Source organism: Halichoerus grypus, chromosome 2, assembly GCF_964656455.1.
Source record: "Halichoerus grypus chromosome 2, mHalGry1.hap1.1, whole genome shotgun sequence".
In the NCBI taxonomy this organism is placed as follows: domain Eukaryota; kingdom Metazoa; phylum Chordata; class Mammalia; order Carnivora; family Phocidae; genus Halichoerus; species Halichoerus grypus.
Window position 1 is genome coordinate 71,911,790 of NC_135713.1, and position 15,661 is coordinate 71,927,450.

Genomic DNA, 15,661 nt, shown 5'->3' on the forward strand with positions numbered 1-15,661 from the left:
TTGATGGATATGTTTATGGCATAAATTTTGGTGATGGTTTCACAGATGCATATTATCTGCAAACACACCAAGTTGTATACATTAAGTATGTACAGCTTTTTGTACGTCAAATTTTTTTAAAATTATGTTTTCATGTGAATATGGTTCTTGATGACTATATGATCTTTGTTGTTTATTAGTTTAATCAGAATATAATAACATGGCTATATGTATATACATATAGATGTACATATACACACCTATTTTATCCTATTTCACACCATACACAAAAACCAATTTGGGATGGAGCCTACACCTAAATACAAAAACTAAAACTATAAATCTTCTTGAATAAAACTTAGGAGAATATCTTCATGACCTTCACTAAACAAAGATTTTCTTTAGGTAGGAACCAATGAGCACTAACCATAAAAGAGGGAGAAAAAGGAAAATAGACTGAAAATTAAAGTATTTTCTGAACACCCAATTCAGAAAATGAATCCAAAGACATAAAATAAAATACATGTGGAACATATACATAATGACAATATATAAAGAACTCCTACAACTCAATAAAGGATCCAGAAAACAAAAACAAACAAAAAGAACACCACCAACAGCAACAAATTAAAGGTGGGTAAAAGACTTAAGCAACCACTAAACTATTGGACATTAGAAATGTCATAAACACATAATGGGCACTTTACATCATTAGTTACAGAAGAAATGCAAATTATAACACAGTGCCACTTCAGACTTCCAGAATTGCTAAAATTAAGAAGACTGACAAAACAAAATTGTTGCAAGATTATAAAGCAATTACATTTTTCATAATTTCTTTGTGAGAATGTGGAATTATACAACTACTTTGTATGTTTGCTTTGCTATTTCTTTATAATTATACACTTACCCTCTGACATAGTAATTATATTCCTAGATATTTACCCAAAAGAAATGAAAACATCCACAAAATTACTATACAAGAAAATCCATGGCATCTCAAACAGTAACAGACCCTAATTAGAAATAAAATTTCCAACAGCAGGGAAATGAATAAACAAATTAGGAACATATATACATTTATATGTGTACCAGTCTATATGTTATACATGCATATATGTATTATATGTACGATATATATATAATATACACACCGTTAATCAGCAATAGAAAGGAACAAACTGACACATGCAACATGGATGGATCACAAAAACCTTATGTTAAATAAAGAAGCCTGACCCAGTGCATGGCGTAAGGTATAGAGAAGTTGAATCACTATGCTGTGTACCTGAAACATGTATGAATGTAACATTGTGTGTCAGCTGTATTTGAATTAAAAAAAAAAAAAAAAAATGGTTAAAAAAAAAGTCTGATCCAAAAGAGTACAGACTGTGATTCTATTTATATGAAGTTCAACACAGGCCAAATGAATTAATGGTGACAGAAATCTGAACAGAGGTTGCATTACGATGACTGGGAAAGGACTAAGTTCATTAACAAGATCCATCTCTGACTGATGGAAACCATCTATGACTTGATAAGAGTCTGAGTTACACGGGTGTATATATTTGCCAAGACTGACTGAATCCTATAATTAAGACCTATGCAAATCACTACATGTGGCCATATAATCTTTGCCCTGTTTATTGCAACCATTTGAAATGCTCTCTATGACATCAGACTTTCAGTGTTTCAAATCTATTTTCTACAGAGAAGCCAAAGTGAGATCTTTAATCACAAACTTTATCTGTTAAAATAAAACAAAACTATTTCCTACAACATGTTTTTATTCCTACATCTTCTAATTAGGGTTCTCGGATAATATGCCAATTTCTTCACACTCCAGCCTTTCCTCACACTATACCATGTCTCCCACTTATGTTTAAAGATGGAAAACTACCTGTGGTCCCTGCATTCTCTGTGATGCTTTCACCTGTCTTTGCTCATATGGTTTCTTGGGCCTGGAACTCCTTCCTCATTTAGTATTTTTTTCACCATTAGGGCGCCTGCTCATGTTTTAAGTTTCAGCTCAAGAGTCAACTTCTTGAGAAAGTTATCCTTGTCTCTGAATGAATTAGAGGGTCACGACTATCCTCCCAGGGTGTCTGTGTCACCCAATATCCTATAAATTACAGAGGGAAAGAACATATCTTATTTTTATGTATAGAATTCCTACTGTGAATAGTCTCTTCTCATAATCAAAAAATGAATTAAACCCATTCCTTTTGATTGCCTAGATTCCTCCTGTCCAACATTCACATCATGTTATACAAAAAGGAAAGTCACTGAACTTACCATGCTGGCTCCCCTCAGTTATACAATACATCATCAACATTCTTTATTACATCTCTGTTGTAATTCATCTACCCAGCAAAAGAAGAGAAAAGAAGGAAGGAAAAGAAAAGAAAAAAGAAAAGAAAAAGAAAGAAAGAAAGAAAAAAAGAAAGAAAGAAAGAAAGAAAGAAAGAAAGAAAGAAAGAAAGAAAGAAAGAAAATTTCAATCTTTTATATAAAATATAAATGCCAGGAACAAATATTTGCCTTCTTTTCCTCTTCATCTACAATTATTTTATGGGAAAACTCATCCTCTGGCCTTAAATATACACTGATTACTCCAAAATTATATCTCTAGTCTGACACTTTCCATGAGCTCTAGACTTATATTGAACTGACTCTTCAACACCTTAAGTAGCAGGTGTCTCAAATTTTGCATACTGAAAACAGAATCTTACTTTGTGAGCACTCCTGCAAAACCTACATTTCACACAGGATTCCTCATTTTAATAAAACACACCACCATTTACCCAGTTTCCAGCAGCAAAATATGAGTCATGGTGAATTCCCCACTTTGCCTATACCTCACATGAAGTCCATCTTTTTTTTTTTTTTTAAGATTCTATTTATTAATTTGAGACAGAATGAGAGAGAGGGAGAGCACATGAGAGGGGGGAGGATCAGAGGGAGAAGCAGACTCCCTGCTGAGCAGGGAGCCTGATGCGGGACTCGATCCAGGGACTCCAGGATCATGACCTGAGCCGAAGGCAGTTGCTTAACCAACTGAGCCACTCAGGCACCCTCATGAAGTCCATCTTTAAGCCCTACTGGCTCAAGTTTCAAAATCAGAATCAACTCATCACTAAATCTACCACTACTTCCTTAGTCCAAGCTAGTTACCATCTTCTTTAGTTGACACCATAGCAATAGCCTGGTTCCTATACTCCCCGACTTGCCAACACCCACCCAAAACCACACATATTTTATTCTTTGGAGAGCAGTTGAACTAACCTTTGTAAAACATAAATCATATTTTGTCCTTCCTGTGCTCAATACCATCTGGTGATCCACAAGGCCTTATAGGATCTGCTCTCTGTTTAGTTTTCTGGCTTACTTTTTTCCAATCCCTGGCCCAGCTCACTCCCCAAAGACACACAGGTTTTATGACTGCACCTTAACCATGCCATTTTAAATTCCATTTGAACATTTTTGCATTGATCTTTCTCACTACATTATAGTTTTTGTTGAAATGTCATATCCTCAAAAAAATACTCTGTGTAATCTATTTGAAACAGCTCCTCCCAAGCTTAATTTTCTTTGTCTTCTTTTTTACTTCTTTTTTTTTGAGAGGTGCGGGGGTGGGGAACAGAAGGAGAGATGGAATCTTAAGCAGGCTCCATGCCCAGCATGGGCTTGATCTCACAACCCTAAAATAATGACCTGACAGGAGATTACAACCTGAGCCAAAATCAAGAGTTGGACAATTAACTGACTGAGCCACCCAGGTGCCCCCCCAAGCTTAATTTTCTAAGCACTCTTATCAAATATAAAACTATTATTTGCTTTATGGTGTATTTTATGCTCTCAATTCAGATTGTTGGCTCAAGGCCAAACCTTTAGCCTCCTGTGCTTTGCTGGCTATCCAGTGTTAGAGCATGGCCTTGTTCAGAAGAAGGTCAGTAACGGAACCTTATCATTACTTTGAACCAGTCTGACCCCCAGTAATGTCTATTTCTTCAGAACATTTTTTATTATACTACGTTATATTTCTAGTCTATCTAGAAAATCACTGTGATAAATTTTACTGAATGTAATCACTTATTGCTAATAGTTAATAAAAAAATAAATCATTAAAAGACAAACCCTATAAGAAACTCAATTATTTTAAAATTCTTCTATAAGATCTCAAAAAATATTATAGTTACCCAATATAAATAATGTAGTACTGTTTCCTACACAAATTAAAAAATAAAAATGCATTAAAAAATATACTAAAATTCTATCTAAAATGGAGGTTAAATAGATATTAAAAGCAAGGGTTTTGGAGATCCTAGCTCTACCATCCGCCTAACATTTTCGCCAAAATAAATGCTAATAATAGTTTATTTTAAATATGCTTCCATATTCTTTTCTCATATTTTCCATATATGAAAACTAATATTCATTTATTTTTTTACACAAAGAGGGCATGTACAAGTAAAACATACTCTCTTCACTATTCATTTCTTTTTAAATATCCATATTTGCAGTTCTTCATTTCCTGAGTATTGATCCACCCAACTCTTCAAAAGAAGTCAAAACTTTTATGTAATATTTTGTCTAATTTTAATAGGGTGTTACAGATTATGTAAATGATACATATTGATGGATATTTTTCAAGTTTCATCTTTTGCTAAAACATAGAATGCAGTAATGATCGCCTCTTCTTTTATTTTTGTGCAGACACATTAGCATATGTGTAGAATAAATTAGCAGAGTGTGTGTGCATTTCCAGTGTGGATACATATTTTTATCAACACTTTTTGAATGATTTTCACATTGCATATTAGTAAACTTATGATTGTTGCTTTGAATGGTGAAAACTGTTTTGTCATGTTAATTACATTTTAATAACATGTGTGTTTGAAGAGTTTTTATGTTTTTGATCTACCACCTTTCACTTTTCTATGAACTGCATGTCCTTATCCATTTCACTACTGAATGTCATGTCTTTACTGATTTCTAAAAAAGTGTATAATTTTTTGAAATAGGTGATTGAAACATTTTTTTCCCACTGGGGCCACTGGGTGGCTCAGTCTGTTGAGTGCAGGACTCTTGGTTGCAGTTCAGGTCGTGATCTCACGTGTCATGAGATAGAGCCCCAAGTCAGGCTCCGGGCTCAGTGGGAGTCTGCTTGAAGATTCTCTCCCTCTCCCTCTGCCTCTCCTGCCCTAAAATAAATAAAAGAAGCAAGACAGAGGATCATAGGGCAAGGGAAGGGAAAATGAAACAAGACAAAACCAGAGAGGGAGACAAACCATAAGAAACTCTTAATCTCAGGAAACAAACTGAGGGTTCCTGGAGTAGAGGGGATGAGAGGGATGGGGTGGCTGGGTGATGGACACTGGGGAGGGTATCTGCTATGGTGAGCACTGTGAATTGTGTAAGACTGATGAATCACAGACCTGTACCCCTGAAACAAATAATTCATTATATGTTAATAATAATAATAATAAAAAGAATGATTGCTCTTAGTGTAAGAACTTACCTATTTGGCAGGAGTTATGGTTTAGGTATCCTTTCAGAGTAGTAGTTAACTTTTCAAATGCAGTTTAAAGAAAAGGATATTCAACACCCACTAAGAAGGATGAAATTTCTTGAAATAAAGAACTAATCCTGGTGGTTAAAACTATTAGGGCACAGAAGGGAAAGAGGTTGTGGAGTCTCAAAAGTAAGACACAGGAATAGAAAGGTATATATGCAACTTCAGACCACTGGTGTTAAGCTGCCTAGAAGACTTACATTCTAGAAAATAGGTTAAGGGAACTCAGTGACATCATCAAGTGTAATAACATCTGTATTATAGGGATCCCAAAGGTGAAGAGAGAGAAAAGAAGGCAGAAATTTTATTTGAAGAAGAGCTAAAAACTTCTCGAGTCTGGGGAAGGAAACAGACATCCAGATCCAGGAGGCATAGAGAGCCCCCAACAAAACAAACCCAAAGAGGTCCACACCAAGACACATAATGATTGAAATGGCAAAAAGTAGGGATAAAGAGAAAATTTTAAAAGCAGCAAGATAAAAGAAAATAGTTACATAGAAGCAAAACCCCATAAATACACAGTTGATTTTTCAGTAGCAACTTTGTAGGTCAGAAGGGAGTGGCATGATATATTCACAGTACTGAAAGGAAAAAACCTGCAACCAAGAATACTCTACCCAGCAAGACTATCATTCAGACTAGAAGGAGACATAAAGAGTTTCCCAGACAAACAAAAATTATAAGAGTTCATCACCACAAAACCAGACTTAGAAGAAATGTTAAAGGGAATACTTTGAGTGGAAAGAAAAGACCACAGTCAGGAGAGAGAAAATTATGAAAGGAAAATATTTACAGGTAAATACAAGATAATAAAAGCACTAGATTAATCACTTATAAAACCAGTACTGAGGTTAAAATACAAAAGCAATAAAATCAACTGTATGTATAAAAATCAGTTAAGGTAGTCACAAAATAAGAAGATATAAAGTATAACACCTTACACATAAAATGAGGGGGGTACAAAATTAGTGCTTTTAGAATGGGTACAAACTTAAGTGACCATCAACAATACAGATTATTTGAATAAGATGTTATATATGAGCTTAATGGTAACCATAAAAAATCTCTTCCATAATGATTTGGAGTCATAAACTGAATTTGAAACTACTGTATTTTCTTTTCTTTTCTTTTCTTTTTTTAAAGATTTTATTTATTTATTTGAGAGAGAGAATGAGAGAGAGAGAAAGAGCACACGAGAGGGGACAGGGTCAGAGGGAGAAGCAGACTCCCTGCTGAGCAGGGAGCCCGATGCAGGACTTGATCCTGGGACTCCAGGATCATGACTTGAGCCGAAGGCAGTCGCTTAACCAACTGAGCCACTCAGGCGCCCAAAACTACTGTATTTTCTTAAGAGGAATCATTAATCAAAATCAGAATGAATAAATCAATCACAGCTCTTCACAAGAATTTTGGAATGCACTCTGGAATGGATCACCTAGGAAAACATATTTAAGAATAATTATATGAAACCAGTACAATTATTCTAATGTGGAAGAATTTTAAACTGGATTTAATTTTTTAAGCCCAGACATAGCTATGTACTCATTTAAAAGATTAATGTCCTTGTTTTGAAACAAACTCCAGAATAAAAAACAAAAATAAAGGTTCATCAGAAAAGATGGTGGATGAGTAGAGGACCCTATTTCAACTGGTCCCCTGAATTGAGCTGGATATCTACCAGATCATTTTGAACATCCACGAAATCAGCCTGAGATGTAAGAAGATATATCTGGATCTCTGCAAACAGAGTATCTCTGGCAGTTGGTCTCGAGGTATGATGTGAGAAGCTGTGATTCTGCGGGCAGATATCGGAAGATAAATGGAAGGGGGAGGGAACCTCCATGATCTTGCATCAGGAAGGCAAAAGCCTCCCATGCTGGGGACCAGGCACAGACTAGCAGACCAGTAGTGGTGGGGAAAGGACTTGAGGGCAGCCCCCCAGACTGAAACCTGGAGCTTCAGGGACGCATGTGTGAACTGGGGGTGGCTTGCAGTTTTAGAAGCAGAAAGGGCAGATACATGCCTGGCCCTGGGAGCAAGGGCTGGGAGTGCTGCTTTGGGGCACACAAACCAGGACGCTGTGGTTTTTAGCAACACAGACAGAAATGGAGACAGTGTGGCCTAAAGAGCTCAGTGAAGAGCAGACTGTGATCTCTCTGTTCTGAAACAGAGGTTTGGATATGGTCACTTCTGCTCTGACTCTCAGAAGAGACATGGAAAGCCACCAGAGAAAGCTGCCAGAGGAAAAAAGCCCCAAAAAACCAGTTTTCACTGAGCCCATCCCCACCCCCACAGACGGGCAGGGCAACTCTGCACAAACAGGGTTGCCTGAGTAACAGCACAGCAGGTCTCTCCCCCAGAAGACAGGCTGGAAAAACAAGAGGCCAACAACCCTAAGGTCCCTATAAAACAGGGGCATCTAGCTTGGGTTGTGGTCTTTAATTTGGACTCTGTACATTCCCTCAACCACCCCTCAACAGAATGACTAAGAGGAGGAACCCCCAACAAAAGGAAGGATTCAGAGTGTGGCCTCTGCCACAGAACTAATGGATATGGATATAACCAAGATGTTAGAAATGGACTTTAGAGTAACAATTATCAAGGTGATACCTAGGCTTAAGAAAAATATTAACGACAATATAGAATCTCTAAGGGCAGAAATGAGATCTAATCAGGTCAAGCTTAAAAATGCTATGAATGAAATGCAGTCTAAACTGGATACTCCGACTGTCAGGGTAACAAGGCAGAAGAACGAGTGAGATTAGTGAGATAGAGGATAAGATGATAGAAAAGAAGGAAACTGAGGTGGCATGGGAAAAAACAAATTAAAACCCAAGGAATCAAACTGAGAGAGATTAGTGACTCAATGAAACGTTCCAGTATCAGAAGTACTGGGATCCCTGAGGGAGTGGAGAGAGAGAGAGGTCTAGAAGATGTATTTGAGCAAATTGTAGCTGAGAACTTCCCTAATCTGGGGAAGGAAACAAGGATTCATGTCCAAGAGGCAGAGAGGACCCCTCTCAAGATCAGTGAGAACAGACTGACTCCACAACATGTAATAGTACAATTTGCAAATCTTAGATCCAAGGAAACAATCTTGAAAGTGGCGAGGGGGAAGAGATTTCTTACATACAGAGGGAGGAACATCAGAATAATGTCAGACCTGTCTAAAGAGACCTGGCAAGCCAGAAAAGGCTGGCAAGAAATATTTAGGGTACTAAATGAGAATAACATGTAGCCAAGGATACTTTATCCAGCAAGGCTCTCACTCAGAATGGATAGAGAGACAAGGAGCTTCCAAGACTGGCAGAAACTAAAAGAATATGTGACCACCAAGTTGGCCCTACAAAAAAATATTAAGGGAGGTTCTATAAAAGGAGAAAGACCCCAAAAGTGATATAGAACAGAAATTTACAGAGACAATCTATAGAAACAAGGACTTCACAGGCAACATGATGACAATAAAATCATATCTTTCAATAATCATTCTCAACGTGAATGGCCTAAATGCTCCCATGAAATGGCACAGGGCTGCAAATTGGATTAAAAGACATGACCCATCTATATGCTGTATACAAGAGATTCATTTTGAACCTAAAGATACATCCAGATTGAAAGTGAAGGGATGGAGAACCATTTTTCATGCCAACAGACCTCAAAAGAAAGCTGGCATAGCAATTCTTATATCAGACAAATTAGATTTTAAGCTAAAGACTGTAGTTAGAGATACAGAAGGACACTATATGATTCCTAAAGGGTCTATCCAAAAAGAGGATCTAACAATTATAAATATCTATGTCCCCAACATGGGAGCAGCCAACTGCATAAGCCAACTGTTAACCAAAATAAAGAGACAAATTGATAATAATACGCTAATAGTAGGAGACCTCAACACTCCACTCTCAGCAATAGACAGATCATCTAAGCTGAAAATCAACAAAGAAACAAGAGCTTTGATTCACACACTGGACCAGATGGACCTCATAGATATATACAGAACATTCCACCCTAAAACAACAGAATGCTCATTCTTCCCGAGCACACATAGAACTTTCTCCAGAATAGACCACATCCTGGGTCACAAATCAGGTCTCAAGTGACACCAAAAGATTGAGATCATTACCTGCATATTCTCAGACCATAATGCTTTGAAACTGGAACTCAATCACAAGAAAAAATTTGGAAGAAATTCAAACACTTAGAAGCTAAAGACCATCCCCTGCTTAAGAATGTTTGGGTCAACCAGGAAATCAAAGAAGAACTTAAACAATTAATGGAAACCAGTGAGAATGAAAACACATTGGTCCAAAACCTATGGGATACTGAAAAGGCGGTCCTAAAGGGGAAATACATAGCCATCCAAGCCTTACTCAAAAAAAAAAAACAGAAAAATCCCGAAATCACCAACTAACTTTACACCTTAAAGAACTGGAGAAAGAACAACAAATAAAGCTTAAGCCACACACGAGAAGAGAAATAATTAAGATTAGAGCACAGATCAATGAATTAGAAACCAGAAACACAGTAGAGCAGATCAATGAAACTAGAAGCTGGTTCTTTGAAAGAAGTAATAAGATCGATAAACCACTGGCCAGACTTATCCAAAAGAAGAGAAAGGACCCAAATTAATAAAATTATGAATGAAAGGGGAGAGATCACAACTAACACGAAGGAAATAGAAACAATTATTAGAAATAATTATCAACAACTATATGCCAATAAATTAAGCAACCCGGAAGAAATGGATGGCTTCCTAGAAACCTATAAACCACCAAGACTAAAACAGGAAGAAACTGACAACCTGAATAGACCAATAACCAGTAACGAGATTGAAGCAGTGATCAAAAACCTCCCAGAAAACAAAAGTCTAGGGCCTGATGGATTCCCTGGGAATTATACCAAACATTCAAAGAAGAAATAATACCTATTCTCTTGAAGCTGTTTCAAAAAAATAGAAACAGAAGGAAAACTTCCAAACTCATTCTATGAGGCCAGGATTACCTTGATCCCCAAACCAGGCAAAGACCCCATCAAAAAGGAGAATTACAGACCAATATCCCTGATGAATACGGATGCCAAAATTCTCAACAAGATCATAGCTAATAGGATCCAACAGTACATTAAAAGGATTATCCATCACGACCAGGTGGGATTTATCCCTGAGGTGCAAAGGTGGTTCAATATTCACAAATCAATCAATGTGATAGAACACATTAATAAGAGGAGTGAGAAGAACCATATGGTCCTCTCAATTGATGCAGAAAAAGCATTTGACAAAATACAGCATCCTTTCCTGATTAAAACTCTTCAGAGTATAGGGATAGAGGGAACATTCCTCAATTTCATAAAAACCATCTATGAAAAGCCCACAGCGAATATCATTCTCAATGGGGAAAAGCTGAGAGCCTTTCCCTTAAGATCAGAAACACATCAAGGATGCCCACTCTTGGCACTGTTGTTCAAGAAGTCCTAGCAACAGCAATCAGACAAGAAAAATAAATAAAATGTATTGGAATTGGCTAAGAAGAAGTCAAACTCTCTTCACAGATTACATGATACTTTATGTGGAAAACCCAAAAGACTCCACCCCCAAATTACTAGAATTCATACAGCAATTCAGTAATGTGGCAGGATATAAAATTAATGCACAGAAATCAGTTGCTTTCCTATACGCTAACAATGTAACTGTGGAAAGAGAAATTAGGGAATCAATTCCATTTACAATAGCACCAAAAACCATAAGATACTTCAGAATAAACCTAACCAAAGAGGTAAAGGATCTATACTCTAGAAACTACAGAACACTTATGAAAGAAATTGAAGAAGACACAAAATGATGGAAAAATATTCCATGCTCATGGATCGGAAGAAAAAACACCGTTAAAATGTCTATGCTGCCCAGAGCAATCTATACTTTCAACCCCATCCCGATCAAAATACCAATGGCATTTTTCAAAATGATGGAACAAACAATCCTAAAATTTGTATGGACCCAGAGAAGACCCTGAATCTCCAAGGAAATGTTGAAAAAGAAAAACAAAGCTGAGGGCATCATGTTGCCTGAATTCAAACTATATTACAAAGCTGTGATCATCAAGACAGTGTGGTACTGGCATAAAAACAGACGCATAGATCAATGGAACAGAATAGAGAGCCCAGATATGGACCTTCAACTTTATGGTCAACTAATCTTCGACAAAGCAGGAAAAAATATCCAATGGAAAAAAAGACAAGTCACTTCAATAAATGATGCTGGGAAAATTGGACAGCTATATAGAGAAGAATGAAACTTGACCATTCTCTTACATGATACACAAAGATAAACTCTAAATGGATGAGAGACCTCAATGTGAAACAGGAATCAAAATCCTAGAGGAGAACATAGGCAGTAACCTTTTCAACATCGGCCACAGCAACTTCTTTCAAAACATGTCTCCGAAGGAAGGGAAACAAAAGCGAAAATGAACTCTTGGGACTTGATCAAGATAAAAAGCTTTTGCACAGCAAAGGAAACAGTCAACAAAACAAAGAGGCAACCCACAGAATGGGAGAAGATATTTGCAAATGACTCTACAGATAAAGGGCTGGTATCCAAGATCTATAAAGAACTCAAATTAAACACCCAAAAAACAAGCCAAAAAATGGGCAGAAGACATGAACAGACACTTCTCCAAAGAAGACATACAAATGGCTAACAGACACATGAAAGAATGTTCATAATCATTAGCCATCAGGGAAATTCAAATCAAAACCACATTGAGACACCACCTTACACCAGTTAGAATGGCAAAAATTGACAAGGCAAGAAACAACAAAAGTTGGAGAGGTTGTGGAGAAAGGGGAACCCTCTTACACTGTTGGTGGGAATGCAAGTTGGTACAGCTACTTTGGTAAACAGTGTGGAGGTTCCTCAAAAAATTAAAAATAGAGCTACCCTATGACCCAGCAATTGGCACTCCTGGGTATTTACCCAAAAGTCACAGACTTAGTGAAAAGAAGGGCTATATGCACCCCAATGTTCATAGCAGCAATGTCCACAATAGCCAAACTGTGGAAAGCGCCGAGATGCCCTTCAACAGATGAATGGATAAAGAAGATGTGGTCCATATACACAATGGAATATTACTCAGCCATCAGAAAGGATGAATACCCAACTTTTACATCAACATGGATGGGACTGGAGGAGATTATGTTAAGTGAAATAAGTCAAGCAGAGAAAGTCAATTATCATATGGTTTCACTTATTTGTGGAATATAAGGAATAGCATGGAGGACATTAGGAGAAGGAAAGGAAAAACGAAGGGAGTGAATGAGAGGGGGAGATGAACCATGAGAAACTATGGACTCCCAGAAACAAACTGAGGGTTTTAGAGGGGAGGTGGGGGGAGATAGGTTAGACGGTGATAGGTGTTAAGGAGGGCACGTACTTCATGGAGCACTGGGTGTTATATGAAAACAATGAATCATGGAACACTACATCAAAAACTAATGATGTACCGTATGGTGACTAACATAACTTAATAAAAAAATATTAAAAAAATTTAAAAAACCTAGTAACATGAAAAATTCATGCATTCATTTATCAATAAATTTATTAAGCACTTACCAAGTACAGACCAATAAGTAAAAATGTGCTGGATTCTATTGCCTATTAAAGATTTTATAATTTCTGATTTTATGAGTTCATACTCTGCTAAAGGAAATTTTTTTTTTTTTTTAAAGATTTTATTTATTTGACAGAGAGAGACACAGTGAGAGAGGGAACACAAGCAGGGGGAGTGGCAGAGGGAGAAGCAGGCCTCCCGCCGAGCAGAAAGCCCGATATGGGGCTCGATCCCAGGACCCTAGGATCATGACCTGAGCCGACAGCAGACGCTTCTGAGCTACCCTGGCACCCCAAATATTTTCAAATTATAACATCATACAATTTATAATGTAAAATATATGATATTTGTTAGTTTAAAGACAATAAATAGTACTTATCATATGAGTGGTTTTTTTTACATATATTTTTGGTAAAAAAAAAAAATAATAATGCAAGACTCCTGCCAGAGAATAAAATGAGCTTCATTTCTTATTACAGAAACAGAAAGTAAAAAAATATAATTTAAAAAAAAAAACACAATGCGTCTTAGTTTATATTAAATTATATTACTTATAATTTATGTTTAAATAATTGATATAGCCATTTAATTGAAAAAATAAATAATTGGTACAGCTAAAATTTAGTTATAGCATTTTGAAAAAAATAGTACCATTAAAGCACTTATAATATTCCTAAGAAGGGTAATACATGCCTAGCACAAAATTACTAATCTAAGAATTTAAGTTTCAAAATGCAACACAGGTTGCCATGTAACTATTTAGGCTGGTTTTTCAGCAGCAGGTGGAGGAGATTTTAAAAGGAAGCCTGCCCAGTTGACTCTGATTCAAAGAATTATCAGAACTTTATAACCTAAAACAAACCACTTACAATTTTTTTAATTGTAGAACATGTTTTGAGCAATTTCAATCATCTCATTTTTCTGAATACTGATCAATTCTTTTTCATTCTGTGAATATGAGTGACTCTCAAATGAAGATACTTAGGATATTCAATGTCATTCATTTCAATTCTACACTTCTTTTCCCTGGGCTAAATTTCCATAAAAAGCCCAAAGGACTGTCCATTAGAAACATATATTTTATAGAAAAAAATTATGTTTTACATTTAAAAAATGAAAATGTCCACAAAAAAACAATTTTTAAAAAAATGTATATAATCGGGTGCCTGGGTGGCTCAGTCATTAAGGGTCTGCCTTCGGCTCAGGTCATGGTCCCAGGGTCCTGGGATCAAGCCCCACAACAGGCTCCCTGCTCCGCGGGAAGCCTGCTTCTCCCTCTCCCACTCCCCCTGCTTGTGTTCCCTCTCTCGCTGTGTCTGTCTCTATCAAATAAATAAATAAAATCTTTCTTAAAAATGTATATAATGTATTTTTCAGCATTGCTGCAAAGAAAAATTCATATAATACTGATACTACAATTTGAAGGACATCTCAAATTACTTCCATAAATTTCAATCTAAATAGAAGTATCGGGCCAAAGAGTGCTCAAAATCAATTATGGCATAAAAAGTAGCCTTGAAATCTGTATATAAAGAGCCTCCATTTTCTAAAAGGATGAGGAAGGTAAAATTCAAAGGAAAAGCATCCACCTACCTCCGATAACATGTGTTAGCTAGAGTAGTCTCAAGAAAAGAGACAAAAATGAGGTAGAAAGGAAGGTTCTACAGCCAGCAAAATAAACACAGCTTGGAAATTAAGGGTAGCTGCAAATTTCAAAGTTGGCATTCTCTCAATACTGAGCTTGGTAGTGAGCATTCTAAATGCACTCATAATACCATATATGTTAAGTGCTTTTAAAAATCCAAGTTTATACAAGGTCATTTAAGGTTAGACAAAAATCTTTCATTATCAATGAAAAGATCCTTGAAATAGATGTCAATGGCTCAAATCCAACCAAGATGAAAAAGAGAAATTAAATAGCAATAGAGAAATCAGAATTTCAAGAACTCAGAAAATGTAGCTGATCTTCCTGAGTCAGGAGCATTTATTTAGGCCCCTAATACCAGAGGTCTGGAGTCTGTAATCAGTTTTCTAAAACAGCTCTCAGACTCTTTTCTCTTGACTCTTTTCTGTGACTCTTTTTCCTTTCTCTGACTCTAATTTATCTTGCACACTATCTCTGGATTAATCTCCTTCAGGCCCTTTCATTCTATTAGTGTTCAAAAACTCTACAGCAACTCCCAATTCCTTCCTAAACAGATTTAACAGCTCCTGGTTTTTTTTTTTTCTTTTTCAGATTCCTTGCAATTTTTCTACCTCCCACTCAGAAAAGACTATTTTCCACTAACCCCAACCATAGGACTTTCTCTAGAGTTGGTATCATCATTTATTTGCACCATGCACTTGACTATCATTCAAGCGTTGTTCAACTTGCTTCCTTCCTGAAATACCATCCTCTCTTCATCAGCTGAAATCCTTTCTACCCATTCCTTAAGCTTCAGCCTAAGTCCTGATTTATTGACACCTTGCATATTTATTATTTACTTTGGCCTATTCTGATTAA

General features: G+C 36.5%; 1 long non-coding RNA gene across 1 annotated transcript in view; it reads right to left on the reverse strand.

The window, feature by feature from the left end:
- Window positions 1-15,661, reverse strand: part of LOC118540106 (uncharacterized) — a 1,202,880-nt gene that overhangs the window by 105,156 nt on the left and 1,082,063 nt on the right. The gene's annotated exons all lie outside the window — the stretch shown is intronic.